At 35.9% G+C, this 19,851-nt stretch overlaps 1 protein-coding gene and 1 long non-coding RNA gene across 2 annotated transcripts in view; one reads left to right on the top strand and one right to left on the bottom strand.

Annotated features, from left to right (window-relative positions):
* Positions 1-16,470, top strand: part of EPM2A (EPM2A glucan phosphatase, laforin) — a 157,879-nt gene extending 141,409 nt beyond the window's left edge. The window contains exon 6 of the transcript XR_008298290.1: positions 15,767-16,470. The gene's annotated coding sequence lies outside the window, so the exon portion shown is untranslated. The remainder of the gene's footprint in view (positions 1-15,766) is intronic.
* Positions 1-19,851, bottom strand: part of LOC113598648 (uncharacterized) — a 67,231-nt gene that overhangs the window by 13,136 nt on the left and 34,244 nt on the right. The window lies entirely within an intron of this gene.

Consider the following 19,851-nt stretch of genomic DNA (forward strand, 5'->3'; position numbering starts at 1 on the left):
GAAACAGAAAAAAAAACAAGAAACTTAGGAAAAATAGGTAAGATTTAAACAAATGCATGAACTAATAGAAAAAAAATAGACTCGATACATATAAGGTCTGGCTCTTTGGAAAGATCAAAAGACTTAAGAAACCTCTGGCAATGTTAATCAAGAAAAAAAAACCTCAGGAAATTACAAATATATTATATGGAAAATAAGTGGTATAACTGCAGATTAAGAGGATATTTTTAAAAAATGGGAATATAGTACCATATCATACAAACATATTTGAAAATTTTAATGAAACATGATTTTCCTAGCACAATAACATAGAAATAAGGTACTCAAAATTTACCTTCAAAAAACCAAACACACACATTTAGAAAAATATACTCAAAGCTTGTATTACATAAAAGTTCTAGGAATTCTAGGAACCTTCACAGAATGAATATTTCTACATCACTGGAACTATTTTATAAAAAGAATTGAAAATTTTCCATATAACAATAATATGAAAATGGAGGGTATGAGAAACACATGCAGATCCTGCGGGCCAATTTAATTTTATTTGCAAATACAGAGTCAAATTCTAAGTAAAATATTAGCAAATTTTATTCAACAGTATAAAAAAGCCCTAATAAATTACACATTTTATAATGACCAACCCATATAGGAATGTTTCATCAAGAAATCCAAAGGATAATAATTATTTGTTAATCCCAATAAATAGTAATAAATGCATTTTATGAATCACAATGTACATTATTGATGTGTTGTTTTAGAACACTAAGAGTAGAAGGACACTTTCTTGACTTCTTTTTTTAAGTAGGCTCCACGCCCAACATGGAGCCCAATGTGGGGCTTGAACTCAAGGTCCTGAGATCAAGACCTGAGCTTAACTGAGACACCCTGGCACCCCAAATGAATATTATTATTTGGAATAGTTACATTTCCAGTGTTGTTGTTTTGGGCTAACATTTTGTTATTAATGCCCAGTTTTACTGCACTGTGTTCTGAGAGGCCAGATCCCACTAAGCAGCATCATTATTCATCAGTGGGCTTTTCCATTAAAATCGAAATGCAGGTAGGGATGCAGATAATTGTTATTATTGCACACTGTTCTGGACCTGGTACTCAAGGAGCTAAAAATTTAAAAAAAGAAGAAAAGGGAGGTGTAAAGACTTTTGTAAGTAAGCATAAAAATCATTGTTATTTGCAATAACATAACTGCCTGCTTAAAAAAAATTATCTGGAAGTGAATGAGTTGAAATGTGTCTGGTTTCAAAATCCATATGCAAAAAACAATAGCTTTGCCCTCTGCCTAGAATAATAAGTAGCTAATAAACAAAAATTTAAATATTTTTGTTACTTTAAAAAGTAACAAAAACGTGAAATAAAAAACCTATCATGCCCTTGTTACATCTCTATATATTGGAACAAATGTGACAATCTGTGGAAAGAGTGTGTACTTAAAGCTCTTGGTTCTCTCTAAATTGCAATTCAGCTTAAACCAAATCAGTATAGGGGCACTTGCATGGCTAAGTCGGAAGAGTGTGTGACTCTTGATCTTGGGGTTGTAAGTTCGAGCCCCACATTGGGGTAGAGATTACTAAAACAAATAAACTTGAAAAAAGAAAAAACCCCAGCATATTTCTAATGATATTTAAAAAAGAAATCATTATGAAACTTTTTTCTGAGAATTTATTAATTTTACATTTAATCTAAAAGAATAAAATTTTAAAGTTAAAAGATAATATGCAGTTTCCATAACTAAAACCTGATGGTTCTGATATCAGAGAAGATACACATATCAAAAGAATGAAACAAAATGTAAAAAAGACCCACAGGGGCATCTGGGAGGCTCAGTCAGTTAAGTTTCCAACTCTTGATTTTGGCTCAGGTTATGATCTCATGGTTCCTGGGATCGAGCCTGTGCTGGGCTCTGGGCTGACAGTGCAGAGCCTACTTGGGATTTTCTCTCCCTCTCCCTCTGCTTCTCCTCTGATAGTGTGCACACATGCACTCTCTCTCGCTCAAAATAAATAAATAGACATTAAAAAAAAACCCAAGTTTATAATTGAGTAACAAATTTAAAAACTAAAGTCAGTGGGGGAAAGGGATTATTATTCCACAGCATACCGTGATTTAGATTTTTAATTACGTATGTCTTAAAAAAATAACTTCCTATGGCTAAAACACCAAAAATTGAGCTAAAAGCATGTGACAAACCAATAAAAATTAGTTACAAAATGTGAAAGATTATTAAATCTTTAATATATAAATCGCTACAAAAAAGAAGTTGGGGAAAAAAACCAAATGGAAACAAAACAAAATCACTACAGATGATACATAAATGGCTCATATAGCTTAGATTCTTGTGGTGGAAATAAAAATTAAATTAGCTCTATTGTAGGCAATTTTAAACTATGCATTAAAATTCTTCAGGTTGTACATACTCTCCAATCTAGCAATTCTATTTCTAGGAATTTATCCTAATGAAATAATTGAATAAGTACGCAAAATGTATGTATGAAGATGTTGACCCAACTTGGTCCTGATAATTCTTTTTGTATATTTTAGGATTCAGTTTGCTAATATTTTATTAAAGATTTTTCATGTATGTTCATGAGCAATGGTGGCCTGTAGTTTTCCTTTCTTGTGATATCCATCTGGTTTTGGTATTGGGGTGATACTGGCATCATAGGTTGAGTTAGTAAGTGTTTTCTCTGCTTGTATTTATTGGAAGAAATTGTGGAGAATTGGTATCCGTTCTTACCTAAATATTTGATAGAATCCACCAGTGAAACTATCTGGGTATTGTGATTTCCTTTTTTGAAGGTTATTAATTATTGACTTAATTCCTTTAACAGATACATTAATAGCTACATATTAATAAATATATTCAGAACATCTATTTTTCCTTGTGTGAGTTTTGGTCATTTATACCTTTTAAGAATTTGGTCTATTTCATGTAACTTATCAAATTTGTGGGTATAGAGTTATTTTTCAGCATTTCTTTCTTATCCTTTAAAATTTTTTTTTAATGTTTATTCATTTTTTGAGAAAGAGAGACAGAGGGTGAGTGGGGGAAGGGCAGGGAGAGAGGGAGACACAGAATCTGAAGCAGGCTCCAGGCTCTGAGCTGACAGCACATAGCCTGACACAGGGCTCGAACTCACAAACCGTGAGATCATGACCTGGGCCAAAGTCGGTCGCTCAACCAGTTGAGCCACCCAGGCTCCCCTTTCTTATCCTTTTAACATCCATGAGATCAGCAATAAGAATCTATCTTTCATATATTGGTAATTTATGTCCTCCTTCCCTCCTCCACCCCATTATTTTAGTGATCTTTCAAAGAAACAGCTTTTGTTTTTATTGATTATCTGTATTATTTTTCTGTTTTCATTTCATTGATTTCTGCTCCAATTTTTATTATTTTCTTTTGATTCCTTTAGGCTTAAATTGTTCTTCTGTCTCTACTTTACTAAGGAAGAAATTTAGATTATTGATTTTAGATATTTTTCCTTTCTTAAATATGCATTTAATGATGCTACAAATTTCCCTCTAAGCACTGCTTGTGCTACTTCCACAAATTCTGATAAGTTTTAGATTAAAATAATTTTTTATTTGTCTTGAGACGGTCACTTTTACCCATGTGTTACTTAGAGATTACTTTACCCATGTGTTACTTAGAATGTTTAGAGATTTCAGCTTTAAGTTGTTAATTTCTAGCTTACTTCCATTGTAGTCTGAGAACATACTTTGTATAATGTCTGTCTTTCTTTCTTTCTTTCTTTCTTTCTTTCTTTCTTTCTTTCTTTCTTTCTTCCTTCCTTCCTTCCTTCCTTCCTTCCTTCCTTCCTTCCTTCCTTCCTCTTTCTTTCTTTCTTTCTTTCTTTCTTTCTTTCTTTCTTTCTTTCTTTCTTTCTTTCTTTCTTTCTTTCCCCTCCTTCCTTCCTTTCCCTTTCTTTCTTTCTTTCTTTCTTTCTTTCTTTCTTTCTTTCTTTCTTTTCTTTCTTTCTTTTCCTTCCTTCCTTCCTTCCTTCCTTCCTTCCTTCCTTCCTTCCTTCCTTCCTTCCTCTTTCTTTCTGTCTGTCTTTCTTCTTTCTTTCTTTCTTTCTTTCTTTCTTTCTTTCTTTCTTTCTCTCTTTCCCCTCCTTCCTTCCTTTCTCTTTCTTTCTTTCTTTCTTTCTTTCTCTCTCTTCCTTCCTCTTTCTTTCTTTCTTTCTTTCTTTCTTTCTTTCTTTCTTTCTTTCTTCTTTTTTTAAAATCTGATAATACATGCTTTATGGCCCAGTCTGTGGTCTGTCTTGGTGAATGTTCCATGCACACTTGAGAAGACTGTGTACTCAAGAATGGGTACATCCAATGTTTTTGGGTGGAGGATTTTGTAAATGTCAACTAGAACAAGTTGATTGGCAGTGCTTTTCAGATCAACAAAATCTTTCCTGATTTTCTGCCTGCTTGATGTATCAATTACTGAGAAAATGTATGTTGAAGTGGGTTTATGTGTTTTCTCTTGCAGCTCCATCAGGTTTAGGCTTACCTGTGTTGATGCTCTGTTATTAGGTACATACAAATTAATGATGGCTATGCCTTCTTGAAGAATTATAGTCCTTTATTGCTATGTAATGTCCCTTTTTATTCCTGATAATTTTCTTTGTTCTGAAGTCCACTGTGTCTTAAATTAATATAGCCACTTTAGGTTAGATTATTGTTAGCATGGCATATCTTTCTCTGTCCCTTTGCTTTAATCTGAGTTTTTGTATCTAAAATGAGTTTCTTGTAGACAACATATAGCTCATTTGTTTTCATTCACTTTGACAATTCCTTTCTTTTAATTCGTGTATTCAGACCATTCACATTTAAAGTGATTATTGACATGGCTGGATTAATATCTGCTATATTTATTACTGTTTCCTATTTGTTGTACTTTTTCTTTGTTGCTTCATTCACCATCTTTTTGTGCTTTCTCTGTTTAGATGGGACCTTTTTCATGGTCCATTTTATCTCCTTTCTTAGCATATAATTTAGGCTTCTTTTTAGAAACATTTTGTGCTTGCCATAGAGCTCAAAATATGCATTTTAATCTAAGCTAAATTCTTCTGCAAATCACACTGTACCACTTCAGGTGAAGTGCATGTACCTCGTAACAGAATATTCCCAGTTCCTCCCTCCAATCTCTTATGAAGTTCATTTTACTTGTCCATATGTCATAATCATCTGATATATTGTTACTATTCTTACTTTAAACAACAAATTGTCTTTTAAATCAATTAAAAATAAAAATAAAATATTTTATTTTACCTTAATGTATTCCTAATAGATCTGAATTTCTGACCTATCTTATTTTCCTTCTCTCTAAAGAACTTCTTTTAATATTTCTTGCAGGGCACATCTGATGAATTCTCTGTTCCTGTTTATCTGAGAAACTGTATCTCTTTCACTTTTTAGGGATAATTTTGCTGCATGCAGAATTCTAGAGAATTCTAGAGAAGTCTGCTGTAATTCTTCTTCTTCTATAAGTAAGGTGTTCGCATCCCCCAGCTTCTTTTAGTAGTTTGTCTTTGATTTTCTGCAGTTTGAAAATGAAATGCCTCTGTATTTTGACATTTATCCTGTTGGGTGTCTCTGACTTTCTTTAATTTGTGATTTGGTATCTGTCATTAATTTTGGAAAATTCTCAGACATTGCTACTTTCAATATTTATTCCAGAATATTTCCATTCTATTTTTAATTGTTATATTCCAAATGTGTGCATTTTATGCCTTTGAATTTACCATAGTTCTTGTATATCCTATTTTCTTGTTAATTTTTTTCTTCTTTGCATTCAGTTTGGAAGTTTCTATTCATACCTCTTCTGGCTCTCTGATTCTTTCCTTAGCTGTGTCCAGTCTACTAATGAGCCCATCAAAAACATTCTTTATTTCTGTTACAGTATTTTTAATTTCCTGCATTTCTTTTCGATGTTTAGAGTTTCCATCTCTGTGCTACATTGCCTATTTGTTTTGGCATGTTGTCTATTTTCTAGTAAGTTCTTTAACATATTAATCATAGTTATTTTAAATATTCTGATATTCCAACACCTGTGTGATATCTGAGTCTGCTTTTGATGCTTGGTTTGAATCTTTAGACTGTTTTCTTTATTGACTTTTAGTATGCCTTGTATTATTATTATTATTTTTTTTTTTTTTGAGATTGACATAATGTGTTGGATAATAAGAATTGTGGTAGATGGCCACTGGTGTGAGTTTCTCTGTTGTTATCTGTTAGGAGACCAGATGTGTTTAATGTTTGTTGTAGGTGCCAGTGGCTTAAAGTTTCTTCAGTGTCCTTCTTGTGGTCACCCCTTTGTTTTCAGGATTCTCTGAGAACTCCTTCTAAAGTAGAGTCTGTTCCTTGAAGCTCTGCTGGCTATCATCCACTGTTCTTATATTGGAGTCCTGTTTTGACATAGTGTTTTGGTGTGAGTGAGAGGAAGTGTTCTATAATCTTAAAATTAAATCTCAGTCTTTTAGTGGGCCTGTGACCTTGGGCTGTGAATTTTACGAGCGTTCAGGGTTTTTTCCCCTACACCTAGATGAAACAGAAGAGCGAGAGGGGGCTGGAATAAGATAAGTGCCCTTTTCCCAAAGGAATAAGGCTCTGATAAAGTCTTTTCCCCTTGTTATGGAGAACATTGTGGGCACATTTCAATATGACCACTCTCCCTTTCTTCTACCCTGGACACGAGGGAATCTCTCTCGGTTCTTGGTTTCAAGTGCGAACCTTGTGAGATTCCTGGCAGTAAAACCCACAGAAATCAGACTTTCCCTGAGACTGTGGCCCCCAGGAGTTTCTCATCCTCATTCTAATCCACGTGCAGACTCAAACAATTTGTCAGAATTGTCATTTTTGTGTACCTATAGTGCATGGCTCCTGCTGTGTCTGCTGTGGGTAAATAGATGTTGGCTGTGGTTTTCTGTATTCTCTGGTCTTTCCAGACTCAGCATTCTGGTTTGCCCTATGACCTCAATTCTCTGATGGAGGCCATTGATCTTTAATTTGTTTAGTGTTTTTTCTTATGTTAAGAACGGCAGTACAATTTCCAAGCTCTTTACATGTCAGAACTGAAACTGGATATTGGGCTTATTTTTCATAAGTTTTATTTTGCTTCTGTCTCGTTTCTTTCTTTTTGAAATTTGAATTGTACAGTGACCATGCATTGCATGAGTAACTGAGATCTTAGTGGTCTTCTCATCCATTCAAACTGATCCTCTTTTGGCCTGACATCAATCAGTGCCTGAAACTGAGACCCTTTGCTGGTTTTCACGTGAACCCCAATTGTACTTACCATTCATCATCATTCTTCTCTTTTTCTGAATTTTATAGTCCCTTCCTGAGATTTATGGAGGCACTGGAAAGGATGACAGTCACACGCTGCACATCATACCCCAGACAAAGCCCCATTGAACACATCTCTTACAAAGTCCCTCTGTCCTGTTGCTGCTTTAGATATTCTACTTCACTTTAGATATTCTGCTTTAGATATTCCTCTGAAACCTGCATCATCCCCAGCAATTGTACTCAGCTTCCATTTCTAAAAAAAAAAGTTGGATTCACAAATAAAGTACCTATTATTTTATGGAGCTAAGCACATTGTTAATGGGAAGTGAGATAATGAAATGCTCTGTCTAGCTGCACCTTAGATTATACTTTCCTCATCAACGGCCATTTCCAGGTAGCTCTAATTCAACTACACTCTTTTACTGTGGTAGGCTGCTTTTATAACCCCCCTCCAGACTGCCTCCAAACTCTAGAAACTTGGGTTATTTCTACAGAACAGCACAGTATCCTGTATCCTGATGAACCTGACCCATCCATTTGTCACATACATTGTTCTTGAGTCTTTATCTGTTTCCCTCTGATACGAAGTTTAAGTTTATAGAGTACAAAACATAAGTCATAGACTATATTTTAGTCATCTTTTAATCTTTAACATCTTGCACTATTCCTGACATGTGGGAAGTGCTCAAAAATAGTTTGGTAAGTGAATGAATGACTTATTGGTGGTGATTTTTTTTTTTTTTATCAACAAAGTGGGAATCTTTGTATACATTTATGATACCAAAGGAAAAACAACTTAGAACAATGAATGCTAATTAATATGATTTTCACTAAACTTTCATACATTAAAATTTTCCTTAATACTTTGCCCAAATTTGAATCACTTTTGAATTAACTTGGGGATTACTAATGAAACTAGAATAAAGTTTCCTGAAGGGCTTTCTCAAAAATAACTCAATTATCCAAGTTAAGCATGTTCCACATGAAGAATTTTAATTCTGTTCTCTAAGGGTTTAATTCATGAATTGCATGATTTGTCCATTCTTATTACAAGAATAATCAATAGGCCTCTAATGTAAAATTAATTTATTTCCCTACAGCCCTCATAGTTTTTATTAGCTTCTTTCCAATATTAAAGAATGTTAAACTGTGAGATTATATATTTTTTCCTAGAAGATAAACATGTCAATACTATACACAATGAGGTCTACAAATCCTGTATTTAGCAATGAAGACACATTATTAAGACATTGTAGTCATCTATGTAATTCATTATGGTTCATCAGAAAACTTATCCTGAGGTCTTTGGTGTTCATTGTCAGCAATGGATAGGCATGCTTTTCTTACATTTTGCAGCTGAGTGAATGACAGCTAAATATGGAAGTGGTTTTCCAAACAGACTACTCTCTGATTTGTGCATACATAACGTATATTTAATTCAGAGGTTTTATTTATGAGATTTCACCAATATAAAATTTTCATTTCCAAACTTTTGATAAACTGAATTGTAGAGAATAGGATGGATTTGTTTAAGAAAATGGCATAGTCTTCAAAGTTCTGGATATTTTGTTATGTTTTATACCTCATTCCTTTAACCCAAATTCTTGTGTTGTTGTTTTTTTCTCCTCTTGGGGATGATATAAGACTTGGGTAAAGTGAGAATTATGCTCAGTAATGACAATTAGAAAGTATGAATTAGGTACTCAATTTTTGTGACACATTACACAGCATCGCAAATCATTTTTTGTCCCTAGCTTCACCTGTTTGAAAAAAAAATGAGTCCCTTCTTTCCCAACTTGCCGTGCTGAGAGAATTCTTATCTACGGAAGTCAAGGAACAGCTGTTTACTAATGGATCACAGCAGGAGAATAAACACAGCAGTCTGGGCAGAGGATATTTTTCACTCTTGCGCAACTTGTTTCTCAATATTTTGTCCTGTGTTGTGGATTATAAAGTGTGTATGTGAGAGTAAACATCAAGCAATCACTCTTCTTCTCCCTGCATGAGGAATAACACTTTGAGGCATATTAGTAATTCATATATTCTGAGCCATGTGCAATGCAGTTCTTTATTGAATAAAATGAGTACAAAATAGAAACATGGATCATGTGTACTTTTCTCATTAATCATAAGAACAGCATAGTAAGATGAGAATATTTCTTTCAAATGGGACGTCCCTTATTTGGCTGCTTCTATATTCTGTTATATTATGCTATTATCAATTACTGCATGCTTTCCATAATTACATGGCTATCATGAGTCTAGGTGAGGCATTATGAGAGTGAAGCAGAGAAATGATTGGAATAAGAACATTCCAAGAAGATAAGAATTGTCAAGGGTTTCAAATACTTGAAAGAGGTCATGTATAAAAGGAAATTAAAAAAAAAATCCAACCCAGTAACATTCATTGATTTGGCAATTAGGGGGCTCTTGATAATGTTGCAGTCAGCTTGAGAACCATACTACAATAGATAAAGGTTAATTGTTGATTACTCTTTCTTTCTAAATAATTTTTTTAATGTTTATTTTATTTTTGAGAGAGAGAGAGACAGAGCATGAATGGGGGAGGGGCAGACAGAGAGGGAGACACAGAATCCGAAGCAGGTTCCAGGCTCTGAGCTGTCAACACAGAGCCTGACACGGGCTCAAACTTACAAACTGCAAGATTGTAACAAGAGCTGAAGTCAGATGCTCAACCAGCTGAGCCACCCAGGCGCCCCATGATTACTCTTTTAAGAAGATTGGCATTATAGACCATCAGAGTTCATTTGGAGTTTTGTTTTAGATATAGTGGGAAGTATGCATTTCTTTGGGTTGGGGATGTATCTGGAATTATTTCTATTCTGTTAATGTCTAAAGTTTTTTTCTTTGAAAGCTGGGTTTGGTTGTGAAGGATACTTAGAAATTACCATTAAACAAACTGGAATGGGGAGCTCCTTTCTACTTGCTGGATGGGATGCTGCCCAATTCATGGATCTTTGAATAAAGCCAATTACGTATTCAAATTTAAAATAAATAAATGAATAGGAAAGATCTTAATGGGGGGCACATGATTCTCTCCCCGTTATACAAAGATCTAAATAAAGGACTGCCTCTTTGGTACATCTTGTGTATAACTTACATTCCTCTTTATTTTCAAATGCAGTGATAATCACTGTTCTCTTCATTCATATTAACGCTGCTCAAAAAACAGATGCCTGGGCTGTCAACTCAATGACACAGAGCAGTGATAATTTGAAAGCATAAACAATTCTGAAGGGATATTTTGGTATTTGAGAGCACGCCGCCATTACACCAGCGTGCTGCTTGCTTCTTCCCTGAGTGCCAAAGTTTGGCTCAGAAAAATAGTAGAAGGAATAAGATCTCTATATTAATTTTTAAAAGACTTAAATTTTTTTTAAAAGAAAGGACTGTGAAGATGATATAACAGGAAAACAAATTTAGTATCCCACATTAAGCCAGCAAAACGCTAGACAAAATATATAAAGCAATGATTTTTAAGACACTGCATCAAGCAATAAAAGATGCTAAGTGAGGAGAGACAAGTGACTTGAGCCCAGTGACTGCCCCAGCTTACTGCCTAGCAAGAGCTTCCAGGCTGTGCCCAGGGAGGGGGATCTAGCTTATCCCCTGAGCAGATTTCCTGAGTTGAGGAGAAGGAACTGAGGGTATGGGTTGACCAGAGTAGCTAGAGTTTGCAGGACAGAGTCCTGGAGAGGTGAAAACTAGACAGAGAAAAAAGGAGAGATTTGAAAGTTCCCAGCATTCACACAGGCCTGGGAATTGTACCTGTTCCTACCAACCAGTCTGGAAAACCTAATTAATGGAAAATTTTGTAAATACATAGAAAGGCTTTACATCAGTAGTGAGGCACACTTAGCCTTAAATTAAAGTGTACTCTGGTCCTGCTTAAATATTTTAAATACAAGACTCAAAACAAAACAAAACAAAACAAAGCAAACTGTTTCCATGGAACTTAAATGTATGCCAAAACAAAAGTAAAAAATGATCATATAGGGGCACCTGGGTGGCTCAGTCAGTTAAGCATTCAACTCTTCATTTTGGCTCAGGTCATGATCTTCCAGTTCATAGGATCAAGCCCTATGTCAGGCTCTGTGCTGACAGAGTGGAGCCTGCTTGGGATACTCTCTCTCTCTCTCTCTCTCTCTCTCTGTCTCTCTTTCTCCCCTCCCCCTGCTAGCCCCCCCCTCAAAATAAATATATAAACATTAAAAAAGACTATATATATTATAGTCATATAGCAGACTTACACTATGTGAAATATTGAAGAAGTCCTTTAGACAGACAATGATACCAAATGAAAATGGATCTAACTAGGAATAAAGAGAAATGAAAATGGTAACTACATGGGAAAATTCAGAAGGCATTTTTCTTTCCATTCAAAATATTTTTGAAAAAAATGACTCTTTAAACAAAAATGATAACAATGTGGTCGAGAGCTTATAATCTAAATCAAAATACAAATTTCAAAGACCAGGATAAGAAAAATGGAAGTATACTATTGTTATAAGGTTATTATATGTAAAGAGGTATGGTATCACTTAAATGTGGGGTGTTGGTATGGTATCACTTAAATGTGGGGTGTTATAACTTAGAGATTTCTGCTGTAAACCTAAAGTAACCACTAAAATAACAATACAGAGAATTACAGCTAAAAAGCCAACAAGATGAAATAAATGGAAAATAAAATTAAGTTAACCCAAAGGACTGAAGAAAAAGACAAGGGAAACAAATGTGGCAAAGAAAGAAACAAATAGCGATAGTAAACTTAGCCATATCAGTAAGCACAATAAATGTAAAGGGTCTAAATATCCCTTTAAAAGGCAAACTTTGTGAGACCCAATTATAAGCAGCCTGCAATAAAAGCACTTTAAGTGGAAAGACACTATTAGGTAAAAAGTTAAAAGATAACTACATACCATGCTAACTATCAAAGAAAGCTGAAAGAAAGCTGTAGTGGCTGTATTTTATTAAAATTGATACAGAGCCAGGAATATTATGAGACATAAACAAGGTCATTTTATAATTATAAAAGTATAAACTGGTCAAGAAGACATTTACAATCCTTAATGCTTATGGATCTAAAAAAATGAGGTTCAAAATACATTAAGAGAAAGGGGATAGGACTGCAGGAAGAAGCAGACAAATCCATAATTATAGTTGGAAATTTTAGTCTCTCTCTTGATAATTCATATAAATAGTCAAAAAACCAACAAGGATGTAGAAAACATACTACCAACTTGAGCTAATTAACATTTATAGATCATTCCAGCCAACAATAGAATTCACATTCTTTTCAAATGCACATAAATCATTTGCCAAGGTAGACCATGTTCTGGGCCATAAAAAGAGTCTTGATACGTTTTAAAAGATTTAGGTCATGAAAAGTATGTTTTCTGATGACAATGGGAATTCAATTAGAAATCAGTAAGTAATCTTTGAGAGATTCCCAAATATTTATAAACACTACACATCTAATAACTTGTAGGTCAAAGAAGAAATCAAAAGAGAAATTTGAAAGCAACTTAAACTCAGTGAAAATCAAATTCAGCATACCAGAATTTGCGGAATGCCTCCAAAGTCATAGTTAATGGGAACTGAATAGCAGTAAATGCCAGTACTAGAAAAGAGGATCTCAAATCAATGACTTCAGCTTCCACTCTAAGAAACTAAAAAAATAAGAGAAAATTAAGCCTGAAGTACACAGAAGAAAGGAAATAATAGTATTATGGTGAAAATCAAGGAGATAGAAAGCAGAAATATACAGAAAAATCAGTGAAACCAAAATTGTTTCTTGAGAAGTTCAATGAAATTGATACATTCCTAGCCATAGTGATCAGGGGAAAAAAAAGAAGGAAAAGTGAGTCAGATCGGGAATGAGGGTGGTGACATAATTATAAATTCCACTGATACCAAAAGGATAATAAGGAAGTAGTATGAACAACTTAAGTTGACCAATAAAAAGGATGGGTTTCTTAAAAGACGCAGGCTGCCGAAGTTCATGTAGGAAATACGTAATCTGAATAGCCCATTATCCATTAACAAATTTTGTAGTTAGAAATTTTCCCATAAGGCGATTCCAGGGCCAGATGGCTTCACAATTGTTCTCTACAAAAGAATGCCTACTATAAAGCTACAGTTATCAAGACTGTGTATCATTGGCATAGAAAAGGACATATAAATCAAGGGACCAGAATAGTAGACAAGGAAGAGACTAACATATCTATGACCACTGATCTTCAACAATGTACACGGGTGATTCAGGAGAGAAAGTATGGTCTTTGCCACATATGGTGCTGGAACAGTTGAGTGTCCAGGGGCAAAAAAGCCCCAAAATAATAATAAAAAATCTTTGATTCATATCTCACCCCCTATAAGAAATTATAGAGAATTACATATCTCTGTATGTATTACATATATACCCCCTATAAGAAATTAACCCCAAAATAAATAATATACCAAAGAAATTCTAAACAAGTAAAACTCACTAGAAGAAAATATTGGGAAACAATTATTGTGATGTTTGGCTAGACAAAGATTCCTTAGACATGACATGAAATGCATGATCCATAAATTGGACTTTATCAAGATTTAAAACTTCTGCTTTTGAAAGACACTTTTAGGAGGATGAAGACATGTCTTAGAAAGGGAGAAAATCCTTTCAAATGATACATATGATAAAGGACTTCCATCTAGGGTATTTAAAGAACTCAACATTAATAATAAGCAATTCAATAAGAAAAATGTGCAAGTCATTTCATCAAAGATCTTCCAAAGAGGAGAGCAAATCACACATGAAAAGATGCTCAACATCAGTTACCGTGAAGGAAACACAAATTAAGACTATGATAAAATACTGCTATACACCTATTAGAATGGCTAGAATTAAAACTATTGACCAGATCAAATAATGGAGAGTATGTGGAAGAACTAGAACTTTCATACAATGCTTGTTGGGAATATAAATGGTGCACACACTTAAGAAAACAATATGGCGCTGCTTTAAAATTTGAAACCTAACACCCACCATATGATCCAGTCATTCCACTCCCACATGTTTACCCAAGAGAAATGAAAGCATGTAGCCATACAAAGACTTATACATGAACATTCATAGCAGTTTACTTTGTAAAAGCTCCAAATTGGAAGTAACTCAAATGTCCATCAACAGGTAAATGAAAGAATGAAATATTGATATAGGCAATGACTCAAAATAATTATTATGCCTAGCAGATGAAACCAGACAAAAAAGTACATAATACATGTTTGATTTCATTTATATAAAACTCTAGAAAATGCAAATAAAAAATAAACGAGTGATTGCCTGAGGATGGGGATCAGAGTAGGAGAGATTATGAGGGAGAATGAGGAAATTTGGGGGGATGATGTATACGTTCCCTATCTTGATTGTGGTGATATTTCATGGGATTTACATGTATCAAAACTTATCAAAGTGTACACTTTAAATATGTGCAGTTTATGGCAATTATACTGCAATAAAATTGTTTTTAAGAAAGAGTTGCTTTTAAACTGCCAAATTTGTACTTTTGGATACTACATAAATTAGGGTAAGCTGATGCTGTGTTGTCTTAATGACAATATTTCTTGCCCCTGAAATCTGACCCCTAAACTCTTTCCTACAAATCTCTCATTAATTGGACTACAAAAGGTGAAGGAAGTATAGAACAGAAGAGGGCAGCCTTCCCCAGAAATCCATAACACCAGGGACGAATTCTTTCCATTCTCCTTGTAGCATTGCTTCTGATGTCTGGAACGGTATTTTAAAAAATTGATTAGTTAATTAATTTTTATTTTTTGAGAGAGAGTGTGAGCAGGGGAGAGGGGCAAAGGTAGAGAGAGAGAGAGCGAGAGGGAGGGAGGGAGAGAGAGAGAGAGAGAGAGAGAGAGAGAGAGAGAAAGAGAGAGAGAAAGAGAACCCCCAGTAGGCATGGAGCCTGACACAGAAGTTGATGCAGGGCTTGATTCTAGGACTCTGGGATCATCACCTGGGCTGAAATCAAGAGTCACCTGCTCAACTGACTGAGCCATCCATGTGCTCCTGAAACAGTATTTTTAATCAGCCTGGAGAGACAATCTTCCAGGGAAGGAATTATGGGGTGGGAGGGAATGGAAAGCCGGAGTATATTAAAAATCTTTGGAGGATGGGATGATGTATATAGTTTAAAAACAAAGCACATCTATGTCCTATTTATGGTTTCTTTGTGTGTGTGTGTGTGTGTGTGTGTGTGTGCTGATTTTTAATTTATTTTGATTTTTAAATAAGTTTAAAGAAGGGCATGAATTTTTATATTCATGAAAGAGAGGAAGGTTTACAAAGACTGACAAACACTATTTTAGGAGATTCCTATTACTTTTTATTTGGTGGCCCTTAACTTTTCTGAGGAGTTTTGAGAGCTATAGACCCTTTTTCTTTCCCTAGGAAAATGAATCCACACATATGACTTTGTAGAAGTACAAGGGGACCCACTGAAGCAGACCCCCAAATGCAAATGGATTCCAGGATCAGAGCCTGTATCTTCAATCATCCTGTTTTCAGATGCCCTCAGGGATGTATCAGGAACTGTAGACACAACATGTGCTTCTGGAAGTATGTTTAAAAATGAGTCTGACGTAAACATTAAGACGATGAGTTTGTACTGGCCTCGTAGCCTTCGGAGAGGAAGCAGGAGGTAAGCCTTGACTAAGAATATTAGTTTTATTTCCTGTTAGCTGTGTGATTTCAGGCCAAGCACCTAACTTCTCTGAACCTCACATTTACTCATTTTAAAATATGGGGATAACAATATCTGTCCAGTCTACTTTATAAGCACTGTAGGAGTTTTCAATAAGACATGATTAAAATCTGGCTGTGTACGTGTAAAAACTATCAAATGTAAGTAATTATTACTCTGCATAAAAAATACAGGAACTACCTAAGTCAAAGGGGTTTTTTAGACAATGCATTTGAATATATGCTTTGAGTTGGGACAAATGAGACTACTTTGCCTTCTAAAATGATCAAGAAGCTCTGTGAGATTGTAAGAGTACTATACACATACCATAGATGAAAATCAATCCATTTGTTTCCCATAATGCATTTGCCATTGCCACTAAGGGTGCATGAGTTTTCATCAGGAGCTTTCCATAAACTGATGCTTGATTCTGCCACAGGGTAGTATGCGAGCAGGGCGGGGGTGGGGGAGGGTTATGAGGTCCCTTGAATGTTCTGTCACAAGTATTCTGTCTCTTCACCTCATCATGGATTGCCCAGATAGTATAATGGAATGATTCTAGTACCACTATAGAGTAAAACATATTTGTAAAATTCATGCTGATTAATCGGTTTTTTAAATACCTGTCTAAGCTATTATTACAAAAGTGGTTGTTGACTATACCAACTTTGCAGGAGTCAGAACAGAATCAATGCTAACGTGCCATTTTCCCTTTTCTTTTTCAAAGTGTAAAGCATTTAAAGAGGTGTAAATTTTCCTGAACAGCATTTCAGCAACTCGTATATCACTTGGTTTTGAAAACTCCATGCCTATGGCTGCCTCCTCCCCCTTCAATTCCATTGTATCGGCTACGTCGATACCTCCCATGCAAACTCATTTATAGTCTGGGCACCAGCGCACTGGAGCTGCTTGAACACCCCTGGGGGAAGTAATTATTCCATCAGAGGAGTCTTATTGTCCTCATCATGCCACTAATTTCTGCATGATTTAAGTGTGCGTTTGCCACTGCCTATTATTTGCCTGGTGCTGACACCACAGGTGCTGTTATCAGCCAGGGTCTGGCTGTCGATCTTCTTCCCTGCAGTGTCAGGTTGGTATTCTGACATTTGAAAAGAAAAAGAAGGCATGGAGGAGATTGGAATCTAGTTCTTGGCATGCCCTTAGCAAAGCGCTTTGCACTGGATTAGAAGTCACGGATCTGGGCTCCTATTCTGGCTTTGCGTTTACAGGTCATGTAAACACAGATAAGGCACTCAGTCCCTCTGAGTCTCAGTTTCCTATTTGGGAGTAAGATACAAACAGGAGTTTTCAGCCTGTTGGAGAAGTCTTATGTCCATTTCCTGGGTATTAGCTCATCCTTAGTCCCCTGGGAAAATCTGAAATGTAGAACAGATATATTTATTATAGAGCTATAAGAACAAGTGTAATTAACATGATCTTAATGGACATAAAATGACATTAGGTATGTGGCAGCCTTCCTTCATCCTGTCAAATTTTTTATCTCTAAGTCTGGAGATACGAATACAAAATGCTTTTAGTCAATAAGGGTGAATGGCGGCACAGTTTACCACTAGGCTCTCTAACCACCCGGCCTATGCTGGGGGAAAGTCACATATTCTGGGCACTGCACAGAGAAAGGGGGGCCAGATGTCAGACTTTGAAGGAGTGACCACCGGTCTCTTTCTGCATGATCATAGAAGAACCAGCTGTTCCTTGGTATGATCTAGCTTCAGGGTTCTAGCTTCAGTGCGATGGATCAAATCATGGTACCTGCCTCATCTTCCAGTCAGTGTGCTTAGTTGGGGAAACAGGGTATGGGACACACAGCATCTGCTAAATCTCATATGCTTTCTTACGTTTCTCAGGCTCCCCCGCAGCTCTGACCAATGAGGTAGGAGCAAATGTTTTGGTTCCTCTTACAGATACAGGCAATAAGAGCCAGTCTACTTCCACCAAATTTCTTTTATCCTGCCTTGGCAACGTGTTCTAGATGGTGTGGCTCCAAGATGGAGCTAGGTGGCCAATTTGGATTGGGCTTTACCTGAAGAAGAAATAAACCTTCGTTGTTTTAAAGTCATCCAAATTGGGGGGGGGTTGTCTGTTGCAGTAGTTAGTGTTCATTTTCCCATTTAAGACAGGGTAAAGGGTATGGGAGGGTGAGGACAAGTATATGAAAGTTATCTAGAAACAATTTCAATTCTTAAGGAAGAGTATTCTAAGAAAACTTTTCAAAAACAGATTGGTCAAGGGGTGGCTTGGTGGCTCAATCAGTCGGTTGAGCATCTGACTCTTGATTTTGGCTCAGGTCATGAACTCATGGGTTTGTGAGATGGAGCCCGTTTCAAGCACAGAGCTTGCTTAGGATTCTCTCTCTACCTTTCTCTCTGCCCCTCCCCTGCTCTTGCTCTCTCTCTCTCTGTCTCTCAAAAATAAATAAATAACCATTAAAAAAAGATGCTGTAAAAAAATAGATGGGTCAAGAAGAAAACACTGACCTATCCAGTGAGATAATTAGCCTTCTCTGGGTCACCACAGCGTATAAGGAGTGTTTGTGTACAAAGGATGCCGTTAAATGCCTCCCAAGATCCTCCTGCTGCATCTGTTCCCTTGACAGTCTGTAGACTCACTAAGATGGCGGCTGTGAAGGCCTGCATGAGTGTAAGACAGCGTTAACTGACAAATGATGGGCTTATGGAAAGTGTACTGAGCATGTTTTCCACTTTGCCAAAGTCAACTCACTCTTTTGTGATTTCTAAGGAAGAGTCCAGACTCTGTTTATTGGATTTTCACTGTCCTTTTATAGTAGTACTAAACCAGAATGACTTTGACATGGGCACAGACACTTTTCTTTCCTAATTTACTAGATTTCTTCAGGCTGTAGGCTACTTTTGCCTTTAGGACTGTTGCCAGGCAACAGCTGAAAGTCACTGGTCTAAAAAACCTTACAGAAACTCTTCTTTTAAGAAACTTTAATAGTTTCTTTTGACCCCAGTGAAAAACAAAAGATTGACTAGCATTTTGAAAGGTGGCCTGTAGTACCTTCTGAATGTTCTTTGCTGGTTCAGGTATGGGTAATGGCTTTGTACTATCTTACTCTCAGACCACGGAAAAGAAGTGCCCCTTCAATAACCTTCACTGGTTAAGGCTTGAGAAAGTAATGAACATAGTGGTCAAGGTGATCACCACTCAGCGGATAGTTAAGACTACTGTTCTCACCTTGAACAAGGTGTTAGGGGCTTTATGTAGGCAAGAGATCAGGCTTGGGGCTGCACAGTGAGGCAGAGGAAATTCAGGATAACAAATCATGTGTGAACATATGTGAATAAGAGAGCCAGCCACAACAAACCAGGAACTGTCCAGAAAGATGGTTGGCATTTCTATTTTATGCCAAAAGAATTCTTCAGCAATATTAGTGATAGAAGTAACGTTAATAATGTTAGTTGGTAATATTAGTGATAGAAGAAGCTTTGAGCTCTTCTAGACCAAATTCTCAAAATTTTAGGAGTTTGAAAACCAGCAGCAAAGATATGGTTTGCTTAGTGTACTGGGTTCATGACAGATCCAGGACTAACATTCAAGTCTCCCAGTTTCCAATCATTCATTGCCTTTTGTATTATACCACCAACATTAATATGCAGATAATTTTTGGTAAAACTCACCTACCTAAGGAAAAATAGCCTCAGGATGTGAAGTTATTATGGCATTCATTCATTCTTTCATTCATTCATTTATTGTTTCTGACCTCAAGGAGCTTCTATTCTTACTTGAAAATAATATTCACTGACCCAGACAT

Source organism: Acinonyx jubatus, chromosome B2 (assembly GCF_027475565.1).
Source record: "Acinonyx jubatus isolate Ajub_Pintada_27869175 chromosome B2, VMU_Ajub_asm_v1.0, whole genome shotgun sequence".
Taxonomy (NCBI): domain Eukaryota; kingdom Metazoa; phylum Chordata; class Mammalia; order Carnivora; family Felidae; genus Acinonyx; species Acinonyx jubatus.